The sequence below is a fragment of the Pseudophryne corroboree genome, unplaced genomic scaffold (assembly GCF_028390025.1).
Source record: "Pseudophryne corroboree isolate aPseCor3 unplaced genomic scaffold, aPseCor3.hap2 scaffold_121, whole genome shotgun sequence".
NCBI lineage: Eukaryota > Metazoa > Chordata > Amphibia > Anura > Myobatrachidae > Pseudophryne > Pseudophryne corroboree.
The window spans coordinates 1,169,028-1,184,552 of NW_026967835.1; the positions used below are offsets into that span (position 1 = coordinate 1,169,028).

The window sequence follows — 15,525 nt, forward strand, 5'->3', positions numbered from 1 at the left end:
GGTTGTTCCATTGGACCTCTGCAGCCAACGTCTGGAACTGGATGACATATTGTCCCATGCTTCGGTTACCTTGACGAATTTGGATCAGGTCTGCCGAAGCTGATGTTGCACGACCAGGCTCGTCAAAGATCCGTCTAAAGGTTGACACGAAGTCAGAGTAGTTATTGATCAGAGGGTCAGCACGTTCCCACAGAGGAGACACCCAACTCAAAGCAGATCCAGAGAGCAAGGAAATGATGTAGGCAACCTTGGACCTTGGCGTAGGAAAGTTATGTGGCAATAACTCAAATTGTATTTCACACTGATTGAGAAACCCGCGACATAATTTAGGACTGCCATCATATTTGCTCGGCACGGGCAGGTGCAGACGTGACATTGGAGCTGATGCAGCCAACACAGAAGAATTTACAGCACTGGCAGGTGCTGAAGTAACAGGTACAGTAGGTGAGAGCACACTGGGCAGAGATTGCTGCAGTGTATCCAGTCGGGAGGACATCCCTTGTAGAAAGTGAAGCATCTGCTGCTGCGCAACCTCTTGACCATCCAGACGGGAGACCAGATTTTGCAAGGCCTCTGACCCCACACTCCGTCCACCATCCGAGTCCATCGATCCTGGACTTACTGTCAGATTGTGTTTGGTCTGTGTCCCCGGAGGGGGCGCTAGTGGGTCAGTGGAGGTAGAAGGAAGGAAACGAGGAGGTTGGATAACGTTCCTGCGCATGAGCGCAATGGTATTTTTATTAAGCAGATGATATAACAGTATTGAAGCAGAAACAATAATAACAGATGAAAAAGTCAATCGTTCAGTATAGTAACTGAAAAGTCTATGGCAATGAATGACAGATGAATTGAGAAATAATAACCGGAAATATAAATCAGCAGAACAAATGTTAGTGGAATGGTTCTGGCTTGGAAACCAGTGCAGGGTTTTAAAACAGGAAACTTAGGCAGTAGATGGAAATGGCTAACCTGAGCATAAGCAGGAGTCTGACTCACAGTGCAGGTGATGAGGCACTGGCAGCAGCAAGCTGTGTCACAGGTGGAGGAATGAACACACCTGGAGTCAGTCTTCAACTGCAGGCTGAAGCACACAAGGTGGTGATGAGTGTGAAGCCTTATGCAGGTTGCAGGTATTGCTGAGCCTTGAAGTTCCACGGGAGCAGAGCAGAATCACCAGGAGTATAAGTTCTTTAGCAGAGAACCAGGAACTCAGGAGAAACAGGAGCCGATCCTTTCATGCAGGTTGTCAGAATGACACAAAGTCCAGGATGCCTGTGAGGTGAAACTGTAGCCTCCTATATACCCCATGGTGTGCAGGGATTGGATGGAGGAAAGGAAAGTGGGTGCGGCCACGCACCGGATTGGCCGCAGCATACTAGCTTGTTTGGAGACTGTCATGGCGGCGCCCACGCCGCGGCCTAGCGGGGACGCGGCGCGCACACGCCTGCTGGCTCAGGAGTACCCCCAGGATCCAGATGATGTCCCATGGCAGGGGCATAGGTGACAGGTGACCGCAGGGAGCCAGGACGGAGTCCGCAGCGGCGGACGGATGCCAGCCTGGTAAGTCGATTCCTGACACTAGCAAGCTGAATATTTAAATCCTTTTTGTTCCGCAGCATTCCAATGCGGAAGATTCCATGGAACCAGAGATCCTTCCATTGAGAAGGACATGCTGCCTGGATGACTACACTGTGCAAATTAAATCACGGAGCCAGTTGGCTTGTGGGTGGCTCTGGTGACTGGGTGGTTGGGTGGGTGGTGTGTCGGAAGTGGAGCGCATGCAAATGATTGTGTATCATCCAGCTAGTGAGAGAGAAAACTCATGCAGGAGTGTGCCTGCTTGTCAGTGGGTTATGCACCTTGCCAGACGTTAAATCTACATAGAGCAGCTGGAGGGGACAAGAGCAGGTTTGCAAAATATAGATAGAAGAGCATATATGCTGGCGCATTCTCCATGATTGTGTCAGCTTATGTTTTGGTGCACTGCACTTTCCTCCACTAAGTTTTAGCCATTTTTGTTAAGCTCAAGTGTAGTTGCTTCTCGGCCTTTTGGCTGTGATCTTGTATCGTGGTTGAAGGGTCTGCTGGAGGGAGGGATTGTTTTCTTCATTGGCGAAAGACCAAAGATATTCCAGGATGGAAGGCTTGGGAACACTATCTGTTTTTCAGTTGTGGAAGAGCACAGAGGTCGGATTGGACTACATTCTATAGTAAAGGATATCTTTCTATTTATTGACCCTCCCCTTATATGTGTCTGTGTTACAATAAAGCTTCGGTTTTGTGAATCCCTCACCCTCTTACACTCCACACCCATAGCCTTATTAACTGTTGTATTATTGTATAGTTTAAATGTATAGTGCAGTTCATGATTTATAGTGTAGGCTGGCCTGTGCTGTAGTTCTGGAACTGTACTATACCGTCAGCATTTGTATTGTGTTTTGGCTGTGCTGCAACACTGTACTTATGTGTGTAATGTTTATGTATGTTTTTTTAATGTCAATAAAAACTGCTTTTTCAAGCCAATATCTGAAAACAATCAATGTTTATCTTTGATGGCAATAAAAGTGGTATGATATTTGATGCTTTTGAAAGGCAATATCTGATATGTCCCCTATCTGGGAACCATATATTAAATGGCTTTTCAGAAAAGGGAGATGGGAGAAGAGCTTTCAGTACTTGTAGGACCGATGCACATAAAGAAGCAAAAAAACATACATAAACATTACACACATAAGTACCGCGTTGCGGCAATGCCAAAACACAATAGAAATGCTGACGGTATAGTACAGTTCAAGAACTACAGCACAGGCCAGCCTACACTATAAATCATGAACTGCACTATACATTTAAACTGTACAATAATACAACAGTTAATAAGGCTATGGGTGTGGAGTGTAAGAGGGTGAGGGAATCACAAGCCCGAAGCTTTATTGAAAGACTGACACATATAAGGGGAGGATTAATAAATAGAAAGACATCCTTTACTATAGAATGTAGTCCAATCCGGTCTTTCAACTCTTCCACAATTGAAAAACGGATAGTGTTCCCAAGCCTTCCATCCTGGAATATCTTTGGTCTTTCGCCAATGAAGAAAGCAATCCCTCCCTCCAGCAGACCCTTCAACCACAATACAAGATCACAGCCAAAAGGCCGAGAAGCAACTACACTTGAGCTTAACAAAAATGGCTAAAACTTAGTGGAGGAAAGTGCAGTGCACCAAAACATAAGCTGACACAATCATGGAGAATGCGCCAGCATATATGCTCTTCTATCTATATTTTGCAAACCTGCTCTTGTCCCCTCCAGCTGCTCTATGTAGATTTAACGTCTGGCAAGGTGCATAACCCACTGACAAGCAGGCACACTCCTGCATGAGTTTTCACTCTCACTAGCTGGATGATACACAATCATTTGCATGTGCTCCACCTCCGACACACCACCCACCCAACCACCCAGTCACCAGAGCCACCCACAAACCAACTGGCTCCGTGATTTAATTTGCACAGTGTAGTCATCCAGGCAGCATGTCCTTCTCAATGGAAGGATCTCTGGTTCCATGGAATCTTCCGCATTGGAATGCTGCGGAACAAAAAGGATTTAAATATTCAGCTTGCTAGCATTCAATGTACCTGCGGCTTGGCTCTAGCACATGGGTCTTCATCCTGTGGCCCTCCAGCTGCTGTGAAACTACACATCCCAGCATGCCCTGCCACAGTTTTGCTATAAGGTATGCTAAAACTGAGGCAGGGCATGCTGGGATGTGTAGTTCCACAGCAGCTGGAGGGTCGCAGGTTGAAGACCCATGTTTTAGCATGCCTGTTCTATGATGCATGTTCCGTGATGTCACAATCAGCTTGGAATGGGGTGTCTAGCAGGCATTTGCTGACAGCCACTTGAGGGAGACACACATCAGGAGATGCAGCATATCGGAGGTCTTCGATGCCTTTCCAGCAAATGCACACCACCTGCTGCTGGTCTGGACACAAAACAATGCCCACAATCGAAGTCCCAAAATGCCCAACTACAGGATTCATGTAAGTAGTGAATTTAGGAATGAATTTAGAAGTAGGAAATTAAGTTAGTTCACAAGTACATTCAAATTCAGATCTAAAGTCTAGGTAGGCCTCACGTCTTGGCAGCCGCCAGCATTTAAAAATGCCTTGATTAGAGGTACGGAATTAAATGTAGATAAGAAGTAGACACAAAATAAGGCTCCGCAGAGCAGTTATCAGGTGTTTTTATCAATTGTTGCATTTAAAAAATCAAGCAATTAGGTTGCAACAATGTAACCCTATTTGCAAAATAGTACTAAATAAGTTTGTCGATGTAAGACATTTGCAAAGGCGCATCCAAAACACGCTGGAAAATGCAACTGAATCTGTTTTTGGAGGCTAGAATAGGAAATGTGCATCGGTCCTACAAGTACTGAAAGCTCTTCTCCCATCTCCCTTTTCTGAAAAGCCATTTAATATATGGTTCCCAGATAGGGGACATATCAGATGTTGCCTTTCAAAAGCAGCAAATATCATACCACTTCTATTGCCATCAAAGATAAACATTGATTGTTTTCAGATATTGGATTGAAAAAGCAGTCTTTATTGACATAAAGAAGCAAAAAAACATACATAAACATTACACACATAAGTACTGTGTTGCAGCACAGCCAAAACACAATACAAATGCTGTCGGTATAGTACAGTTCAAGAACTACAGTACAGGTCAGCCTACACTATAAATCATGAACTGCACTATACATTTAAACAATACAATAGTTAATAAGGCTATGGGTGTGGAGTGTAAGAGGGTGACGGAATCACAAGCCCAAAGCTTTATTGAAAGACAGACACATATAAAGGGAGGATTAATAAATACAAAGATACCCTTTACTATAGAATGTAGTCCAATCCGGTCTTTCAACTCTTCCACAACTGAAAAACGGATAGTGTTCCCAAGCCTTCCATCCTGGAATATCTTCAGTCTCTCGCCAATGAAGAAAACAATCCCTCCAGCAGACTCTTCAACCACAATACAATATCACAGCCAAAAGAGCGAGAAGCAACTACACTTGCGTTTAAACAAAATGGCTAAAACTTAGTGGAGGAAAGTGCAGTGCACCAAAACATAAGCTGACACAATCATGGAGAATGCGCCAGCATATATGCTCTTCTGTGTATATTTTCCAAACCTGCTCTTGTCCCCTCCAGTTGCTCCATGTAGATTTGACGTCTGGCAAGGTGCATAACTCACTGACAAGCAGGCACACTCCTGCATGAGTTTTCTCTCTCACTAGCTGGATGATACACATTCATTTGCATGTGCTCCACCTCCGACACACCGCCCACCCAACCACCCAGTCACCAGAGCCACCCACAAGCCAACTGGCTCCGTGATTTAATTTGCACAGTGCAGTCATCCAGGCAGCATGTCCTTCTCAATGGAATAATCTCTGGTTCCATGGAATCTTCCGCATTGGAATGCTGCGGAACAAAAAGGATTTAAACATTCAGCTTGCTAGCATTCAATGTACCTGCGGTTTGGTTCTAGCACATGGGTCTTCATCCTGTGGCCCTCCAGCTGCTGTGAAACTACACATCCCAGCATGCCCTGCCACAGTTTTGCTATTAAGGTATGCTAAAACTGAGGCAGGGCATGCTGGGATATGTAGTTCCACAGCAGCTGGAGGGTCGCAGGTTGAAGACCCATGTTCTAGCATGCCTGTTCTATGATGCATGTTCCGTGATGTCACAATCAGCTTGGAATGGGGTGTCTAGCATGCATTTGCTGACAGCCACTTGAGGCAGACACACATCAGGAGATGCAGCATATCGGAGGTCTTCGATGCCTTTCCAGCAAATGCACACCACCAGCTGCTGGTCTGGACACAAAACAATGCCCACAATTGAAGGCTCAAAATGCCCAACTACAGGATTAATGTAAGTAGTGAATTTAGGAATGAGTTTAGAAGTAGGAAATTAAGTTAGTTCACAAGTACATTCAAATTCAGATCTAAAGACTAGGTAGGCCTCACGTCCTGGCAGCACCCAGCATTTAAAAATGCCTTGATTATAGGTAGGGAATTAAATGTAGATAAGAAGTAGACACAAAAGAAGACTCCACAGAGCAATTATCAGGTGTCTTTATCAATTTTTGCATTTAAAAAATCAAGCAATTAGGGAACACAATGTTGCGACAATGTAACCCTATTTGCAAAATAGTACTAAATAAGTTTGTCGATGTAAGACATTTGCAAAGGCGCAAACAAAACACGCTGGAAAATGCAACTGAATCTGTTTTTGGAGGTTAGAATAGATGCAGGATCAAGTAGCTCAATGGGTAGGGTGTTTGATTAGAATTTAACAGGTTATAGGTTTGAATCCTGGGTATGATAGTTTGAGGTGTTATTTAATAAAGTATGTTTATATATTAGTCACACATGGCTTACTTGTACAAATGGCATGTCACCAGTTAGAGCTGACTGCTGATATGCCATTTACACAAACATGCCATGTGTGACTGTATATGCATTTAAGGAGGGCACCCCTGCAATACCACAAACCATTGAGTGTCAAGTATACTAGATATATCTTCATATCTCATGTGCTTTCTCTGAGACCAATCTTGTTATGCCCCTTCCCCACAAGGCATGCGCCTTTTGTCCATATTGCAAAAATGGGGGGGAGGGCATATAATTCTCTGTCACAGGGCACCAAAAAGTCTAGTTATGGCTCTGGTATGCATTATGTAATCTGGCAGACCATCTCTCCAACACTGGCTGGTTGGAATAGAAATCCGGTTATCTATGTGAGCAAATGACCATCAACGATTTACTCTCAAACACTAAAAAATTGACAAAAATGGTCCCCTAAACAAATTGGTTAAATTTTGGGTTTAACCAATTTGTGTAATGACCATTTTTGACCACTTTTCTAGTGTTTGGGAGCAAATGGTTAATTGACATTTGCTCCTATACATTACCAGATTTTCATTCCATCCATCCAGACTGGATAGATAGCCTGACAGATAATTGTGTAGTGTACGCCCAGGATAACTGTTAGTCATGCTTTATTTTATGGCGGCACATAAATGGGTGGACAGATCCAGGGCAAGCACTGCCCACTCATGCATAGTTGTCAACTGATGTGAAGTTCCAGGGGGCAATCTCAGTTATAAAGAGAAGTATCTGGAAATTGTCCCTAGTTAAAAAAAAAAAAAAATTTTTTATCAACTCCATTTATTTAGTATGATATCCCAGGTGATAGGATGCCGGCAGTCAGAACAACATACTTTATTAAATAACACATCTCAAACTACCATACCCAGGATTCAAACCTATAACCTGTTGAATTCTAATCAAACACCCTACCTATTGAGCTATTTGATCCTGCATAAAAATTGTGAACATTATATGAAGCTATTGGTACTTTGCAAAAAAAAAGAATCAGCATTACAACGCAGCAGATCCATGCAGTTTGCAGCCACACACTACATGTATCTGCTCAGCCACAATGCTGATTATTTCTTCACAAAGTACAAGGTGAGCTCCAAACAGAATTCTCTAGCTTAGAATTATACCTTTCTTTGCCAAACCTAGAAGTCGGGCCCCCCACCCTGGGATCCCCCAGAGGGAGGCCTGCACCGTCATGCGGCAGGCTTGTCCGTTTTGGAAGCAGGCTGATGGGCAGCCCAGGATTGCTTCAGTCTGGGCTTGGCAGGTCTGGAAACATGAGCTTGCTTTGGGTATGCCTGACCTTGGGTACGCTTTACCTGGAGGATGAAAGGGCCAAGAAAAGTACTTTTAGCCTTCTGCGTGGTAGGAGTCATACTAGGTAGGCAAGCTGTTTTAGCAGTAGCCAGATCAGCTACAATCTTATTGAGGTCTTCTCCAAAAGGAGATTCAACTGAGGCAGCACAAGGGAACTCTCATCTGGGGACAACAACTGCAGGGAGAACACATATTTTCAGATGAACATGGTAGGGCAGAAGGCTGCCTAATACTGAAGCACCCCCAAACAACAAATCAAATGCAACTTACTTGACAGAGATGTGCCTGAGCAACGGCCCTCCCCAGCCCTATCCCAAATCATACTTATTTTGCATAGGAGATACCATGGTCATGAAGATTGTTCTCCCAGGGTTAGGTTCATTCATTGCATTCTGGGTATGCTGACCCCTGTGATTTCCCCAAATGTGGGAAACTCGACTGCATTATTTGTGGTAGTGGGGGACTGTGTTTGTGCTTTCCTCTGGTCAGCTCTGGTAAAAGTCAGATTTCTTTGTCTCAGATCTTCCTCTAGCCTTGTTCTTCTTTCGAGAGTTCCCTTGTGCTGCCTCAGTTGGATCTCCTTCACTTGACAGGGGGGTGCCCGAGCAGCGACCCTCCCCAGCTCTAGCCCAACTCCTACTTACCTGCCAGGTGAGATACTATGATCATGAAGTTGCTTCTCCCAGGGCAAGGCTCACCCATTGCACTCTGGGTGTGCTGCCCCTGCGATTTCCCCAAATGTGGGAAACTTGACTGCATAATTTGAGTTTTCCCTGGTCGGCTCTCATGTAATTCAGATCTCTTTGTCTCAGGTCTCTCTCCAGCCTAGTTTGCTGTCTGGTTCCACTTCTTTTTTCTTGAGCCCCTCCCTTCTATACCCTTGTGCACTATCCTGACTTCTCCTCCCGTCTGCTTACTTTGTGCCTCCCAATGCACAATGCAAACTACGGGTAGTGCTGCAGGGCCCACACCCTTTTACTTGCTTTACAGAGCAGCTCTGGAGCTGTTACAGTGCCCAGCTGCTGCAAGAAATCAGCTTGAATGCTTCAGGGGCTGGGGAATGGCCAACATGAGCCCCACACCGAAGGAGGGTGGGGGTGCTTAATGCGAACTAGGGGTCATCCAAGCACCACAAAAGGCCTCCATGCCCTGCACGCTCCTTTTCTCTTTTCATATGCAGACGAGGGTTGAAGCCAACTTTGACCCACTGCTTGGATGACATCACCATATTCAAATCCATCTGCTGCAGGTCATCCCCCAGGAATGCTTGCACTAGTTGTTGCATTTGGTTTGTTGTTTGGGGGTGCTTCAGTATTAGGCAGCCTTCTGCCACCCCATGTTCATCTGAAAATATGTGTTCTCCCTGCAGTTGTTGTCCCCAGATGAGAGTTCCCTTGTGCTGCCTCAGTTGAATCTCCTTTACTTGACAGAGATGTGCCTGAGCAACGGCCCTCCCCAGCCCTATCCCAAATCATACTTATTTTGCATAGGAGATACTATTGTCATGAAGATTGTTCTCCCAGATTTAATTAAGTGATTTTATAAAAAACAGCTAGGAAGCACAATTTAGCAGTGGGTTGCAGAGAAAAAAATAACATTTTAAACCTACCGGTAAATTTTTTTTCTCGTAGTCCGTAGAGGATGATGGGGACTCCGTAAGGACCATGGGGGATAGACGGGCTCCGCAGCAGACATGGGCACTTTAAGAAAGACTTTAGATCTGGGTGTGCACTGGCTCCTCCCTCTATGCCCCTCCTCCATACCTCAGTTAGAGAAACTGTGCCCAGAGGAGACGGACAGTACGAGGAAAGGATTTTTGTTAATCCAAGGTCAAGATTCATACCAGCCACACCAATCACACCGTATAACTTGTGATATACTACCCAGTTAACAGTATGAAAACAACATAGCATCAGTCCAAGACCGATGAAAACTAACATATAACCCTTATGTAAGCAATAACTATATACAAGTCTTGCAGAAGTAGTCCGCACTTGGGACGGGCACCCAGCATCCTCTACGGACTACGAGAAAAAGATTTACCGGTAGGTTTAAAATCTTATTTTCTCTTACGTCCTAAAAGATGCTGGGGACTCCGTAAGGACCATGGGGATTATACCAAAGCTCCCAAACGGGCTCCTGCGGATGACTCTGCAGCACCGATTGAGCAAACAGGAGGTCCTCCTCAGCCAGGGTATCAAACTTATAGAACTTTGCAAAGGTGTTTGAACCCGACCAAGTAGCAGCTCGGCACAGCTGTAGTGCCGAGACCCCCGGGCAGCTGCCCAAGAAGAGCCCACCTTCCTAGTGGAATGGGCCTTGACTGAATTAGGCAACGGCAATCCCGCCATAGAATGCGCCTGCTGAATCGTGTTACAGATCCAGAGAGCAATAGTCTGATTTGAAGCAGGGGTGCCAATCTTGTTGGCTGCATACAGGACAAACAGTGCTTCTGTTTTTCTGACTCTAGCCGTTCTGGCCACGTAAATTTTCAAAGCCCTGACCACATCAAGGGACTCGGAATCCTCCAAGTCACGCGTAGCCACAGGCACCACAATAGGTTGGTTCATATGAAAGGATGAGTCCACTTTTAGCAGGAATTGAGGACGGGTCTGCAATTCCGCTCTATCCATATGGAAAACCAGATAGGGGATTTTATGTGATAAAGCTGCTAATTCCGACACTCGCCTAGCGGAAGCCAAGGCTAATAACATGACCACCTTCCAAGTGAGATATTTAAACTCCACCATTTTAAGTGGTTCAAACCATAACCTTAACACCACGTTAAGGTCCCAAGGGACCACCAGAGGTACAAAAGGAGGCTGAATATGCAGTACTCCCTTCACAAAAGTTTGTACTTACTTCAGGAAGAGAGGCCAATTCCTTTTGAAAGAAAATGGATAAGGCCAAAATCTGAACCTTAATAGAGCCTAATTTTAGGCCCAAATTCACTCCAGTTTGTAGGAAGTGAAGGAAGTGGCCCAGGTGGAATTCTTACGTATGAGCATTCCTGGCCTCACACAAAGAAACATATTTTCGCCATATACAGTGATAATGTTTAGATGTCACGTCCTTCCTAGCCTTTATTAGCGTAGGAATGACCTCATCTGGAATACCCTTTTCCGCTAGGATCCGGCGTTCAACCGCCATGCCGTCAAACGCAGCCGCGGTAAGTCTTGGAACAGACAGGGCCCCTGTTGCAACAGGTCCTGTCTTAGAGGAAGTGGCCACGGATCTTCTGTGAGCATTTCCTGCAGATCTGGATACCAGGTCCTTCGCGGCCAATCTGGAACAATGAGAATTGTTCTTACTCCTCTTTTTCTTACTATTATCAACACCTTGGGTATGAGAGGTAAAGGAGGAAATACATAGACCGACCGGAACACCCACGGTGTCACTAGGGCGTCTACAGCTACTGCCCGAGGGTCTCTTGACCTGTTGCAATACCTCTGTAGCTTTTTGTTGAGGCGGGACGCCATCATGTCTATCTGGAACAGTCCCCACCGACTTGCAATCTGTGCGAAGACTTCCTGATGGAGTCCCCACTCTCCTGGATGTAGGTCGTGTCTGCTGAGGAAGTCTGCATCCCAGTTGTCCACTCCCGGAATGAACACTGCTGACAGTGCGCTTTGATAAAGCTAAATATTTATCTTATTTAAAACCCTTTGTGAGGTCTAAGAACACTGTACGCTATTTGCGTATGGAGTACCGTAAGGGTACGCTCGTTGCGTAACAATCGCTTAGCCGTGGTCGAGACGCTCAAGCGTCACGTTCGCTCACGGCCAAGAGATCACAGGCAGGCACGCTATTGGCTGCTGACTAACGTAATGGTTCGCTATAGCGTAACGGACGCTGTATCGGGAGCGGGCTGCTCGAGCGATACAGACGCTCACGAGAATACGCTGTTGGTATCGGGCACACTTATAGGTGAGCGACTACCGTAATGCTACGCTATCAGCGTAGCGGACGCTCGAGACCACGAGGAGATCACGAGCGGCGCCGACGCTCACAATGTTAAACCTTTATGTCTAAACCACAAACAATGTAATTTGCTGTAAAACCTTAGTGTAGAGATAGGGTGTAAATGCAACACTGTATAACCTTATTAACTCAAAAGCTGTTCGAGCGTCACCGACGCTCTGAGAATACTTAACACTATAAGAAATACACAAATACCGTGCTTAGGGTCCAACGCCTAATATATATATTATGAATGTTATACTTGCAAAAGAATTAATACAATACAAGTCATACACTACAATATAACATAGACTAACTAACCAGGTAACTACACAGTAAATACAATACAAGTACGTTTAAGAGAAAATGAGAGAAAGAGAAGAGAGAGAGAGAAAGATATGGCCCATAATAACAAGAAAAGACAATATGATTACGGAGAAAACTTACGCACAAAGGAAACGATCGCATGCGCCTCTGGACATCCAGCTCCCGATTTTCAGCAATGATAACCGATGAAGAGTGAGTGCTGGATGTGATCGGCCTGTCTATTTATGCCCCACACACAATACAATTCAATGGTCCCTACAATCTCATTGTTCATTGGACACAGGAATTCGTCTTCGCATTATAACAAAAGGTCATAGGTTGATTCATACAGGTGGGCTGTGACTATTTCCAACAGCTCAGGTGGGAGGGAAACTGGGTTTCCCGCCGCATGGATAAGTAAGTGCAAATACAGTAAATGTTCATAAACTTCTTATGTCCATAACTATTTGCACGAGCGATTGATCCGCTTCAAACCAACACCGGAATATTGCTAATTAAATACTCTTCCGATGGATACTAAACACCACTGTATTACTCCTGTCTGACCCTTCGTATCAAACAATGAGGGATCTCTCTGTCCAGGAACATACTACATTAACTAAACTTTCAGAATCTATCAAAGGGACCATAATCTACAAAATGCATTATATGGTGAAAATATGTAACGAAAGAGTCGCCCGCTAGACGCACACAATCTCTACCGTAAATGTGCATACCGTGCGCCTGCGGGTGCCCGCAACAGCGAGTATGCGCACGCACGGTAGAGCGCACGCATGCGCAGCAGGGACACATATGAGGTGCAAATATGGCAGTGTGCATCGTGATATTTTTCTGACTTTGACAGTCCACCCTTTGGCAGTCAACAATAACTGCCACTTCCTAAAACATTTCAAAAAGAGAAAAATATATGTCAGGGGTTAATACATTTACATGGTTGGGTAGGGGAGGAGAGGAGAAGGTAGGAAAAGGGTATGACCTAGTGAGATAGCAGAAGCATGTGTGTATGAATCCATGTTTGGGGGGTCATGTATCATCGTGCCGTACGTGTTTTAAATCAAGCTTTGAGGTATTGCGAAGTATACATTTGAATTCCTTCTTATCCCGTGGTACGGGTCTGTGGATGGGCTGTCAAACTTTACCGAGCTTTTTTCGGATTTTGGTTGTAACAAAAATGGGGAGCACATTTTAGTTGATGATACATGAATGGGGGAATATGTGATTGCTGATATCTGTGCCTGTATTCCCTATACTATGTGTGTAATTACCTGAAGGTTGTAGAGATGAAGAAAATACATAGTTACGGTAAATGCAGTGGTATTCTATGTCAGGTTAATGAACATTCGTCGATTGAGGTCTTGTTTGGTGTCTGTTGAATGCAGTCTTCTTTGTGCTTTTGCCCATAAGGTGCGAGCAAAAAGCTTTGTCAATGTCCATAGATTTACAAAAGTGTTGGGCTAGAGTAATTTTAAAATTTCTAGGGAAACTGGGGATCTATGGCATAGTTCATCAAAAATCTGTGTATAAGGTTGTCAAAACTTCTTCTTTAATCCATCTGTTGTCTGTATATCGGCTCATCAAATTCCTCGTCCAAGTGGGTCTTTTACCTCAGAGGAAAACGGAAAAACAGGTGAAAGAAACGGACCGTAGAAATCGCATTACAATTTCCTCACTCCTTAAACTCATCACCCTGGTACTTCGTTTGCACTTCGTTAAAGCCTGACCGCATCTAAATATCAAGCCAATCGTTATGATAACACCTAAGATACATAGGAGAAACTTCCCTACATCCATTATAACTCCTTGAGCCCATTCTCCTAAACCGGAGAACCAATTTCGCGGGTTCAACCATGACACCCAACTAGTCAGCTCATTACTCACAGCAGCAAGGGTGAGATTGTGTCTCCTGCGAAATTCCCACTTCAATTGGAGAATATCGTCCATCTTTTGGTCTATGACCTCGACCGGGTCCTCGGTACTATTCGTTATATATGTGCAGCATTTCACGCCGTACTGCGTTGCCAGTGTGACACAATATCCACCTGTTACTGCTGTGAGATAATTGAGAATCATTCTATGCTGAACTAGTTCTGTTTTATAAGCTTGAAGTTCTCTTCCAGTATACCTAAACGTGTCATCATACATTTCTGTGATATTGTCTAACAAATTTGCGAGCGCAGATATGTATTTATAATTCAACACTCCTCTGGCGGTGCGAGTGAGGTCTAACGCAAGTAGAAACTGAATCCCGGTGGATTCATGGATCATGTCAGAGGCCGGGTGCTCTGTTCTTTCTATCAGGTGCCGTTTAACTACGTGCTCGTAATGGGTGTGAGTATAAGGAGTTTGGGCAACACGGTGTATGTCTTTCATTTTGGCATGTGATACAGTCATTACCTCAGGCAATACTTTTCCAATATAACACAATCCTTCAGAGTTTGGGGCAAGCCACTTATACGCCTTCCTCCCGCATATGAAATATGCATCATCGGGGAGAACATATGGGACGGAGTAGGACATAACCATATTACACATTTTCCATGTGAAATCTCCTAACCCTAATTCTCCCATCTGTCTAGTACACGTATCAGCTTGTACGATATGTGCACAGTATCCTGGTGATACCTCTCCAACTCTCGTAATCCTACTTCCTAGGGTATACCTATACCGGAAAGATTTTCCTCTACTGGCTATGTGGCGTATAAGCTCTGTATCTGTCGGCATTCTATCTGCTCTATATGAAAAGGTCATGGTTTGGTTACTCCATGACACTTCCCAATTTCCCGGCTTTCGGGGATTGGAAATGTTAAAACATATGAGGGATCTATCCACATGATATTGGTGGAGCTTCAAACTAGGAGGACTGGAGATATTAAACCTCCTGTCCACCGGTCTCCCACCACTTAGCTCAAGTACCTCCCCTATCGTTAAAGGAAATGGTACTAGTCCTGATTTGCTATGACCTTGAGGTACTTGAGAGCATACCCAACAATCTGTTTGATTTAACACGCTACCCACTAAGGAGTGATAGTCACTCAAGGGATGCCGGTCCATGTGGATATTAAAACTGGATTGGCATTTCTTAATGCACCCATCCTCGACTACGTTGTCACAGAGCCTACAGATACAGTTTTCTTCAGCTAACAATCCTTCACAATTCCTTCTATTGTCAATGCTATCGGATCGTTTTCTGATACTCGCCTTTGCTTGTTGATTATGTTGTTCTCGGAAAACTACGCCTCCATCTCTGTTATCAGAACCCATTCCAGAACCTCTCTCGACCTCCATGGTACTCTCGCCGGAACAGACTGCTCTGGTCAACATCATGGTCAACAGGAAAATCCGGATCACAGTCTCTTGGGGCAAGTCCATCTTATAGGAGGAAACGAAGAAGAATGAGAAGGGGGGGAAAATAATTTGAGGGAGAGGGGATGGGAAGTTGGAGAAAAACAATAAAAGGGAACAGGGAATCGACAACT

General features: G+C 44.7%; 2 non-coding genes across 2 annotated transcripts; both read left to right on the top strand.

The window, feature by feature from the left end:
• The first annotated feature begins 8,082 nt into the window (after positions 1–8,082).
• On the top strand, positions 8,083–8,246 carry LOC134992147 (U1 spliceosomal RNA). Its single transcript, XR_010196336.1, has one exon. It is a non-coding gene; the product is annotated as a U1 spliceosomal RNA (small nuclear RNA).
• Positions 8,247–8,398: 152 nt separating this feature from the next.
• Positions 8,399–8,561, top strand: LOC134992523 (U1 spliceosomal RNA). Its single transcript, XR_010196681.1, has one exon. It is a non-coding gene; the product is annotated as a U1 spliceosomal RNA (small nuclear RNA).
• Positions 8,562–15,525: the final 6,964 nt, after the last annotated feature.